The sequence below is a fragment of the Heptranchias perlo genome, chromosome 13 (genome assembly GCF_035084215.1).
Source record: "Heptranchias perlo isolate sHepPer1 chromosome 13, sHepPer1.hap1, whole genome shotgun sequence".
Taxonomy (NCBI): Eukaryota; Metazoa; Chordata; class Chondrichthyes; order Hexanchiformes; family Hexanchidae; genus Heptranchias; species Heptranchias perlo.
This window is the reverse complement of record NC_090337.1, coordinates 38,908,505-38,925,096: the sequence shown is the minus strand read 5'-3', so window position 1 is coordinate 38,925,096 and position 16,592 is coordinate 38,908,505. Positions and strand designations below refer to the sequence as shown.

Here is a 16,592-nt window from a genome sequence, read left to right as displayed (position 1 = left end):
AAGACTAAACTCTGTTCCAGCTCATCTAATGGCCCAGTGGGTGACGGCAATGACCAGTGGAGCATTAAGCCCTACAGACCACATGAACCATGCTAGATCTCAGGCAGGCACCACTGGGCTAGGAAGAGAGAGAAAAAAAAACAAGTGAACCAAAGTTCCTGCTCCTGATTGCTATCAGGCGAATCCTGTTTGAAAATGTCAGTACTTGGGCAGAACTGGGCTCAATTACATAGAAGGCACAGCACAGAAACAGGCCATTCGGCATAACGCCAATACCCAGTGTAAGCTAATAGATGACGAATGTCCACTGGTACAGGGACACTGAAACGGCCCTAACCAGTCAGAAATGACATCCTCGGTGATTGTAACCATGGTACATTTTCCCTACTCCTATCTGCAGCCTTTGTCACGGTCGACCACACCGTCCTCCTCCAACACCTTTCTTCTGTTGTACAGCTCAGTGGGATCGTGCTTGCTTGGTTCCACTCCTACCTATCCAGAGCATTTCTAGCAATGCCATCTCTTCCTGCCCCCACACTGTTACCTCCAGAATCCCTCGAGATCTGTCCTCGGTCCCCCTCCTCTTCCTCATCTACATCTGCCTTCTGAGACATCATCAGCCTTCACACGTGCGCAAACCACAACCAGCTCTACCTCTCCAACCAGCTTTTGACCCCTTAATGTCTTTGTATTGTCAAACTGCTTGTCTAATATCCAGTCATGGATGAACCGTGATTTCGGCCAGTTAAAAATTGAGAAGACTGAAGCCATTATCTTTGACCCCTGGTCATAAACTCCATATCCTTACCACCAATTCCATACGTCCCAATTCCATCCCCCTCCCCAATCATTGTCTCAGGCTGAAATGACTGTTTGCAGTCTCAGCATCCTAGTCAACCCTGAGCTGAGCTTCTGATCCCATATACTCTCTATTACAAAGACCACCCACTTTTACCTCCATAACATTTCCCACCTCCACCCCTGCCTCAGCCCATTTGCCATTGAAATTCTCCTCTATGCCTTTGTCACCTCCATACTTGACTATTCCAATGCTTTCCTGCCAGCTTCCATCCTCCACCATCTGTAAACTTCAGCTCATCCAAAACTCTGCTGCCCATATCCTATTGTGCACCAGGTCCCCCGCTCTATCACCCGTATTTGATGACCTACATTGGCTCCCGGTCCCCCAACGACTGCAATTTAAAATTGTCAACCTTGTGTAGAAATCACTTCTTGGCCCCCTCCCCTTTCTCTGTATGATCTGAATGATCATGGAAATTCTGCCCTCATCACCATCCATGACAACAGTGTGCTAGAAGGCTTATAGCTGCCAAATGATTAAATATTGTAGTCCCAGTAGGAACATGATGATGAAGGGCTATGTCTGAAATGTTAACATTCTTTCTTTACAGATGCTGCCTGACTTGCTGAACGCTTCCAGCAATTTTTGTTTTTGTTTCAAATTTCCAGAATCTGCAGTATTTTATTTTTTTTGCTGAAAATGCTGTATTGAGTTAACCGATCTCAGTCAGATGATGACAGAAGTACAACTGGCCTCAGCACCACGGATCAAGAGGGGAAAAATCAGCCAGGGCTATTCAGCAAACCTTGCTGAAAGTACAGGTGAGGACAGGACTGAACTCAGTTGTGGTTGAGTAGCCTGATAGCATTCACTGGCTAGACTCACGCCTGAAGGAAGACCACTTGCACAAGGTCCCAGAGACTGCCTAGCGTACGTGGAACTGTACTCCAGCAAGGAATCAATGCCTTCAGGAGAGAATGGGAGGGAAGAAATTTGGTGGAAAGATGTTTAACAGTTCGGTGAATGAATACAAACCAAAATTACTTTTTAAAATATTTATTTGTATTCATTTAACCAGAATATTCCCACCAATCTATTGCAGTTGTTTCAATTACTTTAAATAAGCAGAATATTACCACCCCATCCCAGCTGCTTCACAACGGTCAATTGCAATTGTTTGAAAGCTGTACGTTAGTATTTTTGGTCAAAAGATTATTTAAATAGGGCTCAAATCTTTTTTTGTAGCAAAAAGACATTCAAAAAGCATGAATCCGATTTGGTAAACAATACCATTTTATGAATAATCCCAAAATACGGCAATAATTAAAATACTGTCTTCACTAGCTGTTCAATTGTGCACAATGTTTACTTTCTCCTCTGTGGCCTTCTGATTCAAAGGGGACATACATTTTATCTTATTTAAGAACATTGCAATCAAAAACAAATTTAAAGGCAGCCATTTATTTAAACTGTCACTGATCAGGACTCCCTTTCAGGACATTTATCATGCTATGTGGCTGCTCCAGCTAAAATATATTAAAGCTTTATTTATATAATGTCACATCTAATGAAAGATTACCACAAAGACAATAAAAGCACATAAAAATAACTATCAAGGGGATAAATCTCATTTTAATTGATTTTTTATAAAACCACTCCACATCCACCTGCTTCTTATTTTACTGACTGCTATGAAAATGGATTATTTGAAGGATTTATAAATATTGCATAAAGTGTTTTCTTGTTTCCTCCTTCGATTCATATAGGAAATTATATTTTTCTCTTAGGTCACTAATAAGCAGCTAGAATGTAACAACAGAGGTAGAATGTACTATGTGCCTGTTATAGAATATTTCTAGTATGACATTTGCCATCATTCCAAGGTAAAAGCCAGTGAGACTAATTTTCCTGAGGTTACTACTCAGAGTGCACTGGACATATGGCACAGAACATGGGGTGTAGCCCCATAACACCGGGCCACCATCCCTTTTGTGCATGATGCACGATTCTGATGGATGAAAGCTGGAACGGACCAAGCTGAAACAGACAGGTGTTTGCAAATTATATGACAGAAGTGATGCAATCTTCGGTAACATTTTCTGGCCTTAACTCCGGCATACACCACTTGTAGTATTTGCCCATATAAATAAATATCCAGAGTTTGTTAGGTGTTGAGCAGTAAAAAGAAGAAAGCTTAAAGACCCAAGAAAAAAAAACATTTCTTTTCTGCTGGCACTTAGGTTCCCATGAACCTTTCCGTCAATTGTTTAATTTTTTGGCCCCCAGCACCACAAGTAGCTTCAGTGGGTTTCCCACAGGGAATCCCCTATCTGAGGATCAATTAAGGAACGTCAGGCAGATCAGGCTTCACGACAAGTGTTCTGTACCCACCTGCCAGCATTTGCATTCCTGCATCTGCAGACAGAGCATATGATTCATGCATGCAAAGCATCCAACTCTGAAGGTAGGTTGTGAAAGCAAGCCCAATGCTACATACATGTGTAAATTGTGTAAAGGCTTGATTAACTGTTATGCAAGATGGCTCTTTAGAAGTATCTCAATCACAGTATGTCATGCTTTACATGGAATTGCATGAAAGAGAACTTTCCAAGGTAATCAGCCAGAAAAGCCTGAATACCCACCAAAATGTCACCAACTATATTTGCATTGTCACATCTGCAAGGTAACCACTTTGGGGAACTGTTTCCACAAGCTCTAGGTCAGCAGACAAGCAGATGCAGAGCTGACACCTACTGCTAACAGCCAGTGAAACATGGCCAGTTGCAGCCTCGAGCCTACCACCACCTCCTTCCAGGCATGCTGCATTGCAGACTTATGGAGACAGTAGCACAGAGGTTGACCCTCTTTGCAACCACCTCATAGAGCACTAACTCAACTTCAGCAACAAATAGATGCTGGGCAGCTCCATTACATGCCTGCAGAATCATGCCTGTATATTGGATTTGCTTTCCCTTCATTATTTCTGTTGCCTCTTAATCTCCTGCCTCTTCAGCCTTATCAAAGTCTACTAATGGTTGAGATGCCTTTGGAGTCCTTTTAAAGATTTTCAGAATTTTTGTCACCTTATTATACCACTTCCCTCAATTACCCCCATCCCTTGGAATTTCACTGGCTCCTAATTTTCTGTTCCTGCCACTAGCGTGCTCCCTACACCTGCCCAAATGGGCACCCGGCTTGGTAAATAATTTTGCAAATAATGACTCAGGAAATGTGAATGCTATTAGCACTATATCATTCTGATAAAAAAATAACAACTGATGCTAATTCTAAGAATTAAATGAAGGTTTCAAAGACTATAAAAATACTTTTTTTCTTTGCTCTGAATTACAGTTTAAACTATTAGAAGCTACTACTAGGTCTTTGAAAATGGTGAATGCAATTTATCCTTTCAGATTTTTGAAGGATGCACTATTATACTCTCATCCATTCATTCTGATAAATAAATTAAGAAAAATAGGCCAGAAAGCTGCTGAGTGTTTTTTTTCTGAGCCTTTAAGCTTTCTTCTATACACTGCTTAGCACCAGTAAATAAAAATCAGAGCCATCATGTCCAAGGTCAATAAGCAACAGTAATTGCTGTATGCATACAGATAGATTTCTGATGACATAAAGAGGTCAACAAGTTAACAGCTGCCAAAAATTTGCTGGAAATAAAACAAGCTATATGAAACATGCTGATTTCTTTTATGCTTTTTCTCTCCTCTCCTGAAGATGTTGACTCCTTACCGGGGTGCAGTTTCAACAGTGTGGTCAACTTCCATTCTTCACGTGTGAGCAGGCTTTTCAATTATAGGGGGAACAAGCAGAGTTTGATCCCTCAACATCTGCACACTTTCCTTGGGGATTCTAGTCTGTAGGATCACAACTCACTGACTTAACTGGCTGAGCCATCAGAGGAACTGAAATGTGTTGAGTTCTGAAGGGTGCAGCATATTTTCAATAATACATCAGGAAATTAAAAGTAGAAAATGTTTCCTTAAGTGGCTTATAGACTTGCATAATTATACAATGTTTTATGAGATTCATGTTAATTGAAAACTAAAGCCTAAACTATTGGGAAGGAGAAGTAAGATCCTAACTTTTGCTTTCCCCTCTATGGATCTCCCTCCATCATACACCATCCATGCTCCCAAACATATGCTAATGTTGCTCCATAACTGGCCACCAGGAAGTGCTTACAAGTAGATTGGACTATTTGTGAAGAAATATTTGATCTGCAGTTGCTACCTCCCATACCAGCACAAATGGGATCAGTAACACACTGTGGGAGTAATTTTAACTTTTGGCGATAGTGCAAAACAGGCGATATCGGATCGGACAATTAAATCTACCCAGGTCTTCAGTGTTTTAAATGCTTAATTTGCTGAGCATTTAATTCTATTGCATGCAGTTGAATCCAGGTTTATTTGAAAAACAAGTGATGACTAAATTAAACAGTGGGTGGAAAATGATACATCGCCTTGAGAAGACTAATTTGGTAACATTGTTGAGAAAAGATGGACATTATCCACCCACCTCTATTTTTTTTTGTAAAAAGGGTTGCAAAGTGTTCAGTTACAAGTATTAGCTCCTTTTGGTAATTATATCCAACCCATACTGGAACAAACAAGTACTAAATATTGCCGGGGGGGGGGGCGGAAAAAGAGTAGGAAATCTCAAGACAAGACACTTCACTGTTGTACAAGCCTTAGATCTGCTTAGTACACCGAATAAAAAGATACCTAGCTTCTGGGCTCAAGACATGCAGGCCTGTCGACAGGATAAGGATGACCTTTTATATGCTAGAGTCCATCCTGTAAAACATCTGGGAAATGAACCAGTCATTCTTCTAAAAAAAGACAAAATAAATACAAATGAAGGAGGCTGTTTGGCCTTTCTTCGCTCAACCATCCATGATCTTTGCTTAATGCTTATGTGGTGAAAAATTACCTGCCACTTATTAGCCAAGCCTAGATGTTGTCTATGTCCTGCTGTAGGCTGACATGGGTTGCTTCATGATTGGAAGAGTTGTGAATGGAGCTGAACACTGTGGAATAATCAGTGAACAGCCCTACTCCTGACCTTAAAATGGAGGCAAGGTCACAGGCTCTTGTGATGATTCTCAAGCACCTCACAACTCTCAGCCTTAGTCGGTCTTACAAAATACCATCTATCCCTGGGAATTTATTTGATTTGAGCCCTTTAAATAACACACTTATGCAATATTTTTCAACAATGCTCGTTCAAATCAAAAAAATCCTCTCATTAGTATATCTGCTTCCACTTTTAAACTTAAATTGAGTTGTGTTTTCTTTCAGCATTTTTGCGCTAGAACTCAAATTCCTCCGATCACCACTCTCCAAGGTCCCTAAACAGCAGCTCGCCTATGATGTTAATTCAGGATAGCAGCTCGCCTATGATATTAATCCAGGATAAAATCGCCCAGGTTAGGGTTAGGTCTAGGAGCAGGATTAAGGTCAGGATATCTATTTCAGGAGGGAGAGCGACTTTGTTGAAGAATAGAGTTTATTTTGAGGAGGAGATTCTGTACCTATTTCACCAGGAAGAGGGAGCAGATATATTTTGTCATGCTGGCAGCAAGTGAGAATAGCGGAAGCCACACAGCTAGCAAGATCTGCAGTGATGGAAACACTGGCAGTAGCACAACTCTGGGTAGGGAAGCAGCTAGATTTTAGACACCTGAAGTTTTATCTTTTTCCAGTTGGCAACAAGTACTAGTCTGTTTAGAGAGGAAGCAAACATTTAAAGGAGAGAGGTTAGTACATGCCCACTCAGAGAAAAGGAAATGTTGCAAAAATTCGGAGTCTATCAAACACTTGGAAATTAAGCCTGGGGACATGTGTTGCATGCCAATGCAACACACTAAAATAAATCAAGCAGAAAATTGCCGAATACATTGCCATACAAAAGTGTTTGCAAATTTTTTTTCATTTGTTTATTAATACACAAAACAAGTATGTTGTGTTGAAAAATTTCACTTGCACATTATGTAATCATGGTGGAAGTGACACATAGCCTTTAAGATTTTCTGCTTCCTAAAAAAACTAGTTTGCCAGATGTTTTTCTACAAAGACAATGCCCCGCTAAATTTTTATCCATAGTACTCTTACCAATGTTCCTCTGATCTTTCTTCACTTCTTCCTTCTAAGCTACACACTGTTCCTCCTCCTTCCATTCTCACTATGTTGAAATCGACACTCATCATGCATTCTCTTCATACTTGCCCAACTCCTCAAAACTGAGAAACTCTTCATCTCCCTCGGTGTGTCTCTCTTCCCACAGTTTTCAGGCTTTTAAAATCCAAGCTTGGTGTTGCCTAAACACTACTTCATGAATTGCCTCATCTCTTCTACTCGTTTCAACCTGGATGGTGTCCTGTACTATAAGCCTTGCTCTGTACTTTAGTTTTTCAATTTTAAAAAGTAACCAAAATGATTAAAAGGCAGAAATCCCAGCAAGGGATTACACTATTATAAAAGGACAAACCTAAGTGATTTTTAAAGTCACTTGAGGTTTGATGATAGATTATAGCCTTTTAACGATTCCAGGGTATTTTTGTCCAACTTATATATTGATTTGATTGGATCCATTTCTTTTAGTTGTCATTGATAATGGCAATTCCTGTACGATCCATGTCACTGATGTGTGAATTTGTTCACAATGCAGAATTAATAATATAACATCATTGCTAAAAGTTTAATTGAAAAATTATTTGGAGTTAATTACTACCCATCGAAGTTCTTGGTTTATATACAAGTTTTACAAAATCACACAACATTTTAATCACATGAAACCAAATATTAGAAAATGTGTTTTTCTATGGCAACGTCACACTGCAGTTACTTTTCATCCCCAGATTAGCTCTTTGACTGCCTTTTTGAAAATTTTCAACCCTAAATTAGGATTTAAATATTCATGGAAAATTATGACCTCAAAAAAATGTAACTTATGGACCAGTTATAGATAAAGAGAAGTGTGACAACTGGGCTGGCAATATGCAAGGTCAGGATTTTCTTCCAAGGATATGAAATTCAAAACTACTTATACCTGCCTTTAGGGGAGCTTGTCTTTGAAAATGTTTCTGGTCAACAGCCAAGTTACTCTTTCCTGAAGGATCATTGATTACAAATGCCCTGGCAACTTTGTGAATTTCAAACAAAAGCATGTTTGTTAAATTGTGACAGTGTACTTAATTAGTGCCCTAGATTTTTGTATTGTGCGCGCTTTCTGGTAACTTTTCAAGGGTTTACAGAGATATATTTTGTGAAGGCATTGAGGGCCAGATTTTGCTGGAGCAGAGCATCTCGCGGCATGCCCAGTTAGTTAGACTTACAATTGCAGGTTTAGGTTTTAACATTTTTTGCCTACAAAATTGCTGGAAGTGCGAACTGATAACGAGGGCAACGGGGCATCTGGGACCTTGGAGAACAACGGGACAAACAGTGTATCTCCTTAACCAATGATTAAAGGATTGAGAAATAAACAGAGGAAGGACTGAGAAGGAAGGTGAATTAGAGTGACTGCACAGTGCTTGTAGGTTGGATTGCAGGTGGTAAAAACAGACCTACTTCCTACATAGACTGGTGGCCCTGCTAGTTGGGGGTCACTGCCCTTTCCTGGCTTCAAGTAGGGCATTTCCTACTTGGCTTATTACCTCACCTGTGTTGGTCTTCTTTCACCCCCCCCCCCCCCCCCCCCAAGAGGTTGTTTGGAGTGTTCAGTAGAGGGCTTTGTGCTAAGTGAGCCTTTAGGCAGGGATTTCAGACAGCCTGATATTTGTCCAGTCCAAGGAAGAAGCCAAATACAATTTGGTCTGTTGGCATATGTACCATTGGTGTTTTAAGGCTACACTATGCTACAAAGGTATGCACTTCCTTACCATGAACAATAAGAATTCTGATAGGAAATTGGCTCAGCTGACACAAGGCTGTGCGTGCAGGGATTGAAAAGCTAGTCACGCTCTTTGTGGCCTCGTGGACTGTCATCCAAAATGGCTGAATGTGAAGGCATGACCAAAGTATACAAAAGTGTGCCTTACTAGCTGCAGCCTCTCCAGCAATCCAGCAAGGAAGACAAAGAGCAGAATCTGAGGAGTTTGTATGGGGTGCTACATGCTTAATGTGTGATCTTGAGATGATAGTGACACATTTTGGTGTGTGTAATGGTTACAAGGGTCCACTTTCATACCTTTTGCCATTCCTCCTCCATTATCTGCAAACTAGGCATCATTTCAGGATGCCCTTCACGTTTTGAAATTTATCTTTTATCATGGAGATTTACAGGGTGGTTTGTTTGCAAAGATCTATTGGGGATCAGAAGTTCTAGGTGGGGGGAGGGGAAGCAGCTCAGGCTAAATTTATAGAATATTATTGGATCTTGGAGGTTGTATCTAATTTTAACATTAGAAAGAATGCTGAATGAGGTGAAATTCGTCAGCTAAATGTTAAAAAGGCATAATCTAGCCCTTGCTGAGTTGGCAGTGTCATGAAAATCATGAATCCTGATTTTATTTATATTAATACAGTTAATACCGTCTCATTTTTTGTACTAATCTCCCATGGCATTTTGCATGGTAACCCTGTTTTCTAACCAACAGGAGCGTTATTGTTCATGTAATACACATGAAGTTATTCTATTGCTAAGGTGAACATGCATTTAATTAGGCTTGTCTTGTTAAGGACACAAGTCTAATTGCTCAAAATAGCAGATTCTGAAGTAAATCAGGAGGTTCAGTGCTGAGGTCCAGAGATGAATGAAGTTTGCAGATATTTAAAAATTTCCAGCTCAGAAGAATCCAGCGTGAAATAACCATCATTCTTTATTAAAAAAAATCTTGAGACACTTTGATGTACTCAAAACTTATATATTTTCTATGAATTAGTTAAAATTCTGTGCTCACAGCTACGTAAGTGCTAAATCGTGGAGTTTCACAAAGTTAGAGAGAGAGGACATGCCCTGGATCTGTTAACAGCAACTGTGTCTTAGAGGCATCTGATTTTTTAAATTTGTGTGTGCAGTTTCAACTGGTAGCTCAATAAAATTAATAAATTTATTTGGTTTCAACATGGGTTCCAGCACCATTGTTGCATATTTAGCTGCTTCCAAAACCAATTTCTTCAATCTTGTCTTCTTGTACAATAAGTGCATTAATTACCTAACAAGAAGGATGCTTTCAATTGTTTGTCCACAAAGCAATTTTAATACAAACACAAATAATTTACACACACACACACACACACACACACACATACACACATAAATATAAACAATTGAAAGCATCTATCAAGATGTAGATACTTCTGAGCTGTTAAATCACCCAGTAGACACCAATACTGCAGCAGATCTTTATTTATGGATTTGTTTTATTCAAAAGCATGATTAATTTCATAACAAAAAATGAGAAACTTCCCCCCCACTATTTGATGAAAACAAAATAGTATAATAAACTTCAATAAAATGTACGTCTCTTAGATGGGATATCATGATGACAAAAATGAGGCATTTCTCCTTCCCATCTCAAACAATAAAACTGTGGAAAATAAAGTTGCCGTTAAGATTACTGCCTGCGCCATTAGTGTGCTAGCTCCCAGTAATTACCAGAGTACCAGACTGTACACAGTTTGTCATTTTTATCACATACTATAAATTAAATGCCAGAATGAAGTGACTAATTAGTTATAGCTTCTCAATACCAGCATAATTGGTACCTAAATGAAAACCAGACATATTGCAACGTTTGTGCTTTACATGTTCAATGTGTTTCCAACCTGATTTAAAACCTGCATTGCACCAGCAGCTGCAGACTGCTTTGATTTATTGAGTGCTGATGTGGTACTGATCAGAGCTACTTCCTCAATTAAGTTAGATTTAAGATGTGTGATTTAGAACAAAATAAATTTGCACAGGTTTAAAAAGAAAGGCCGCAGGCATTTAAGAATGTGTATTAAAGCCAGATAAGCCAATGTGTGGGATATCACAACTCAAAGTCTATTTCAAACTGATACAACGAGGCTCTATTGTCTCAACCCAGACTTATTATTCAGGAGGATCAGGGAAGCGAGTCATCATCTTGTCGCAGACCGCCAACTAATATTAACATCCATTGTGGTGAGGACAATTCTTGTGAACATGGCAGAGAATATACTCCTGAGAGATGGGTTAGTTGGTGTGGTTGACTGGCCTGCTCTTAAATCGCTGCTTGACATGGTGTCAGAGACACCAGCCCTCTGCTTCCAGGGGTAAAGACAGGAAAGAGGGGAAAACCCATCTTCTGGAGGCAGTCAAATTTCAAATAAAGGACTGTGAGACACAGCTCTTGGCCCAGGGCTGGAAGCTAAAAATGCAGGAAGTCCGGTCTTGCAATTAGAAGTTGTCTAAAGAGAAAGCCATGCCAAAAACAAGTAAGCAAGCCCACGAAAAGGGCAGGATGTGTGGTTTATTATATTTCCCCCCCTTTTTTTTGAGAAGTGAAATGGAGTGAAGGGAGTGCAATTTACTGTGGCTGTTACTTTGCACGTTCGCTTGCTGTCTGTGAATTAAAGCAGCTTAATAATTTGTACCATGACTCGTTTCACCGAATATTTCTCAGTCTGCCTCGAGATAACTGGAGAAGCACAAGAGAGGGCATGTGAGCCAGATACAATACCCAGTTCAAATCACAAAGGAGTCCTATTGTTACACCTCTGGGTTACGCTGTTGTATAATTAGATATTGGGCAGTATGGGCACACTCTTAAATGCAAGACACTCAGACCACTGACAGGAATGACAAGCACTGCTGTACCCAAGAGAATATCTAATGCAGACCCTAACCTTTTAACACATGGGTCGTAGATTCAGTGCACCACTTGCACTGCAATTGGCTGTGAAGGACTAGGAAAAGGTAGCCTGTGATGAAAGGTGGAACACTAGTCAGATGACGTCCCACTAGCACCCAACTCATCAAGTCTACTGTCCCAGGCACAGCTATCTGGGAATGACTGATCAGCAGTGCCTTTGGAGACTGAAGCTAAGCCAAAACAGTGCCACCTACTGCAGACATGGTCTATAAGACACTGCCAGTGGCCATGAAAGTCAGCATCGCTCTATATTTTTATCCAGTGGGTCTTTCCAAGGTGACATGTGCAATGTCTCTCAGAGAAGCAGGAGATTATTTTGCAAAGCCAACTATTCCATTGCTTTTCCAACTCAACAACAGGATGAAACAAAAGCAAAATATTGCAGATGCTGGAAATCTGAAATAAAAACAGAAAATGCTGGAAAAGCTCAGCAAGTCAGGCAGCATCTGTGGAGAAAGAAACAGAGTTAACGTTTCGGGTCAAAGACCTTTCGTCAGAACTGGCAAAGGGTCCTCGACCTGAAACATTACCTCTGTTTCTTTCTCCATAGATGCTGCCTCACTTGCTGAGCTTTTCCAGCATTTTCTGTTTTTAAAACAACACATTGTTGCCTTTACAAGAATTCAGTGAGTCAATAGTTATATGCATGTTGCAATTTGAGCACTTTTGCACAATACAATAGCCTGAAGGAACTGTAGGGCTTTTATTCAGTGTGTAGCTGGTACATAACCACTACCACAAGATAATATAGGCTTCTTCAACAGTCTGCACTTCATTGGTGTTAGCGTTGGTTCAGTGGTAGCACTCACTTGTGAGTCAGAAGATTGGGAGTTCAAGACCCACTTGAGACTTGAGCAAATATAATAGGCTGACACTTCAGTGCATTGCTGTACTGTCAGAGGTGCCATCTTTTGGACGAGACATTAAACCGAGGCCACGTCTGCCTTCTCAGGTGGATGTAAAAGATCTCATGGCACTATTCAAAAGAAGAGCAGGATAGTTCTCCCTGGTGTCCTGGCCAATATTTATCCCTCAACCAACATCACTAAAACAGATTATCTGGTCATTATCTAATTGCTGTTTGTGGGATCTTGCAGTATGCAAATTGGCTGCCACATTTCCTACATTACAACAGTGACTACACTTCAAAACTACTTCATTCGATTATACCAGAGCTGAGAGGTTATACCTATCAGGAAAGATTGAGCAGGCTGGGGCTCTTTTCTCCAGAAAACAGAAGCCTGAAGGGTGACCTGATAGAGGTCTTTAATATTATGAAAGGGTTCGATAGGGTAGAAGTAAAGAAGGTGTTTCCACTTGCGGAAGAGACCAGAACTAAGGGCCAGAAACATAAGATAGTCACTATTAAATCCAATAGGGAATTCCGGAGAAACTTCTTTACCCAGAGAGTGGTTAGATCATGGAATTCACTACCACAAGTAGTAGTTGAGGCAACTAGCATAGATGCATTTAAGGGGAAGCTAGATAAACACATGAGGGAGAAAGGAATAGAAGGATATGCTGATAGGGTTAGATGAAGTAGGGAGGGAGGAGGCTCTTGTGGAGCATAAACACCAGCAGGGACCTGTTGGGCCAAACGGCCTGTTTCTGTGCTGTATGTTCATTTAATTCTATGTAAAATGCTTTTGAACATCCTGAGGTTATGAAAAGTGTTATATAAATGCAAGTTCTTTCTTTCTTTTTAATGCCATTGTTATTTGATGGAGGAGCAAAAGTGGAAGGTTGGTCACTGAAAGACCAAGAGCACCCTCTACAGCCACAGCTCATAATAACTGTGCCAGCCACTGAAAGAAAGAGTGCAGGTACAGAGTTGTTGGCTACAAAGAGGACAATAACAAAATACAGCACTGGGGTCATGAAACAGCACTTCAGATGTCTGGACTGATCAGGAAGACCTTAATAGTTTGGAATGACTACACACATAGGCTTGGTGCAGAGTCTTCCTGACATCCTGCCAGGTTCTGTGACTTCTTGTGCTACCATTCACACAATCAGCATTTTTCTCCTATGTCTGCTGAGCTATGTGCGTTGGGAAGGTGGGGGTAAAGATGCTCTGTCTCAGATTGCCTCCTTCCTTTCTCTCACTCCTTCAATGAATGCAAACAACTGATCTTCAAAACAGGACTCCCTGTGACCTAGTACAACAATTTGACTTTATATAATGCCTTCAGTGTAAAGAAATGTCCAGAGGCACTTCACAAATAGGCAGAAGGAAAACGGGCAGTGAACAAGAAATGGAGAGACGAGAAAGGGCAATCAAAAGCTTGGTCAAAGAAAAGGGTCTTGAGATTTTTAAAGATGGAGACAGAGGTTGGAAAGTGGAGAAATTTAGGGAGGGAGTTCCAAAGAGTAGGATTGAGGCATCTGATGATCAATAATAGGGTGAACGGATGCAAGGGGCAACAAATGACTTTGGTCAGAAGAACAGACCATTTAGATGGGGATAGATGGCAGGAGGAGATTACAAAGATAGGGTGTGACACATACCCTAGGAATAGGAATTTATAGACAAGGACAATGATTTTGAATTTAATATTTTGAGAGATCAGGAGCCAGCATAGGTCGGCGAGGACAGGGGTGATGGGTGAGTAGGACTTAATGCAGTACAGGATACATGTAGCAGAGTTTTAGACAAGTTGAAGTTTGTGGAGAATGAGAGGCCAGCAAGGAGAGAATTGGAATAGGCAAGTCTGGTGGTGGCAATGGGAAATATAAGGATTTTGTTGGCTGAGCGGCTGAGGTAGAGACAAAGGGGGCAAAGTTGCAATCTTGGCAACGGATGTGAGATTTATAGCTTACCTCAGGGCTGAAATGGGGCCAAGTTTACAAATGGTCTGATTCAGCCTGACAGTGGCCATGAAAAAGGGTGGAACCAGTGGTAAGGGAGTTGGGGCTGGGACTTAAAATTATGCTGTTGGTCTTCCCGATGTTGTGCCGGAGAAAGTCATGACTCATCCAGAACTTCACACTGAACCAGCAATCTGACAGTAGGAGGCGGAGCGGGGGGTGCAGTGCTACACTTCGTTTCCTACTGAAATTCCTGAGAAAATAGCTGGGCAGGGCTGAATTGCACTATTTCTCGCTAAATGGCTGCTTGGAGCTGGGGTCAATTATCGGCGCTACTCTTTCATTGGATTCTCTGTTGTACGATTGTTGTAGCCGATACTATCTCGCACTGAGCAAAGGCAGTATAGTCATGAGTGTACTTTACAATTTGTACACAGCATAAACAATACTTAGTCAGACCTTCGTTAATGCAAAAATGGTAACTTCTGCTTGAAAAACGCTTGTCAAACACTTTTGAAGATGTGTGCAAACCTTGTAGCATAGTTCAGCTTCACACTTGGCCACTCAAACAATTAAAAATCGTAACTACACACATATCGACTGCTCTTCATAATTCATTTCACTTTTTAAAAAATCGTTAGAGTCGACATTTTATGTGTCCAATAATTCAATTAGATAATCTCTGCACATGCTTATTGATCGGGAAATATTTTATCTATTTCCATCAGTGACACGTATTCAACCACCGGTACACTGCACTTGTTCACAATCTGAAGCAGAGGAGATCTAACTATTCACAGCTCACACTGGCTTACAGTCGTTCCCCGCAGTACACGTTGTACTTACCTTTTAGCACCTCCAAATGTCTATCCTCTTCCTAGCAGAAAATAGTATACTTCACCCAAACGTTATTTCTCTGAATTCACCATTTAATTTGACACTGTGAACAAAATTTTAAAAAAACAGCAGCGGAAGTACTGAGTCTCCAGCCTGCAGTTCAAGGCGAGGACCACACTCAACAAACAAGCAGCTCCATCAACAGCGCCTCTGCATCGGCGGACTGGCGTCTTCAAAATGCATTTGGTGCTCTTTCCTCAAACATAAAACTAACAATTTAAGACATTAAATAAAGGAAATAACTACAGGTTGGAAAATGGGGCAAAATTTCACAGGGATTTAGCATTTCATGGAGAGCTACTTATTATTCTTGGAAGACTTTGTGAGTCGAACTTCATGCACAAAGTATTTTTTTCATTATTTATTACATATATATCATACGGGTACGGTAGCAAAGTGGTTATGTTACTGGACTCGTAATCCAGAGACCTGGACGAATAATCCAGTGTCATGAGTTCAATTAATTAAATGAAATCTGGAATTTAAAAAACTAATATCAATAACGGTAGCTATGAAACTACCGGATTGTCGTAAAAACCCATCTGGTTCACGAATGTCCTTTAGGGAAGGAAACCTGCCGTCCATACCCAGTCTGGCCTATATGTGACTCCAGACCCACAGCAATGTGGTTGATTCTTAATTGCCCTCTGAAATGGCCAAGCAAGCCACTCAGTTATACAATCTCGCTAAAAAAAGTCATAATAAGAATAAAACCGGATGGACCACCCAGCATTGGACCACTAGGCATCGGACGCGACAAAGGCAAACCAAGCCCAGTCGACCCTGCAAAGTTCTCCTCACTAACATCTGGGAACTTGTGCCAAAATTGGGAGAGCTGTCCCACAGACTAGTGGAGCAACAGCCTGACATAGCCATACTCACAGAATCATACCTTTCAGCCAATGTCCCAGACTCTTCCATCACCATCTCTGGGTATGTCCTGTCCCACCGGCAGGACAGACCCACCAGAAGTGGTGGTACAGTGAAATACAGTCAGGAGGGAGTGGCCCTGGGAATCCTCAACATTGACTCTGGACCCCATGAAATCTCATGGCATCAGGCCAAACATGGGCAAGGAAACCTCCTGCTGATTACCACCTACTGTCCTCCTTCAGCTGATGAATCAGTCCTCCTCCATGTTGAGCACCACTTGGAGGGAAGCTCTGAGGGTAGCAAGGGCACAGAATGTACTCTGGGTGGGGGACTTCAATGTCCATCACCAAGAAT

At 40.9% G+C, this 16,592-nt stretch overlaps 1 protein-coding gene across 2 annotated transcripts in view; it reads right to left on the bottom strand.

Annotated features, from left to right (window-relative positions):
* The window catches only part of LOC137331516 (lysosomal amino acid transporter 1 homolog), a 55,181-nt gene extending 39,779 nt beyond the window's left edge, over window positions 1-15,402 (bottom strand). For both annotated transcript variants that reach the window (XM_067995351.1, XM_067995352.1), the window contains exon 1: window positions 15,315-15,402. The gene's annotated coding sequence lies outside the window, so the exon portion shown is untranslated. The remainder of the gene's footprint in view (window positions 1-15,314) is intronic.
* Between the last annotated feature and the right edge of the window lie 1,190 nt (window positions 15,403-16,592).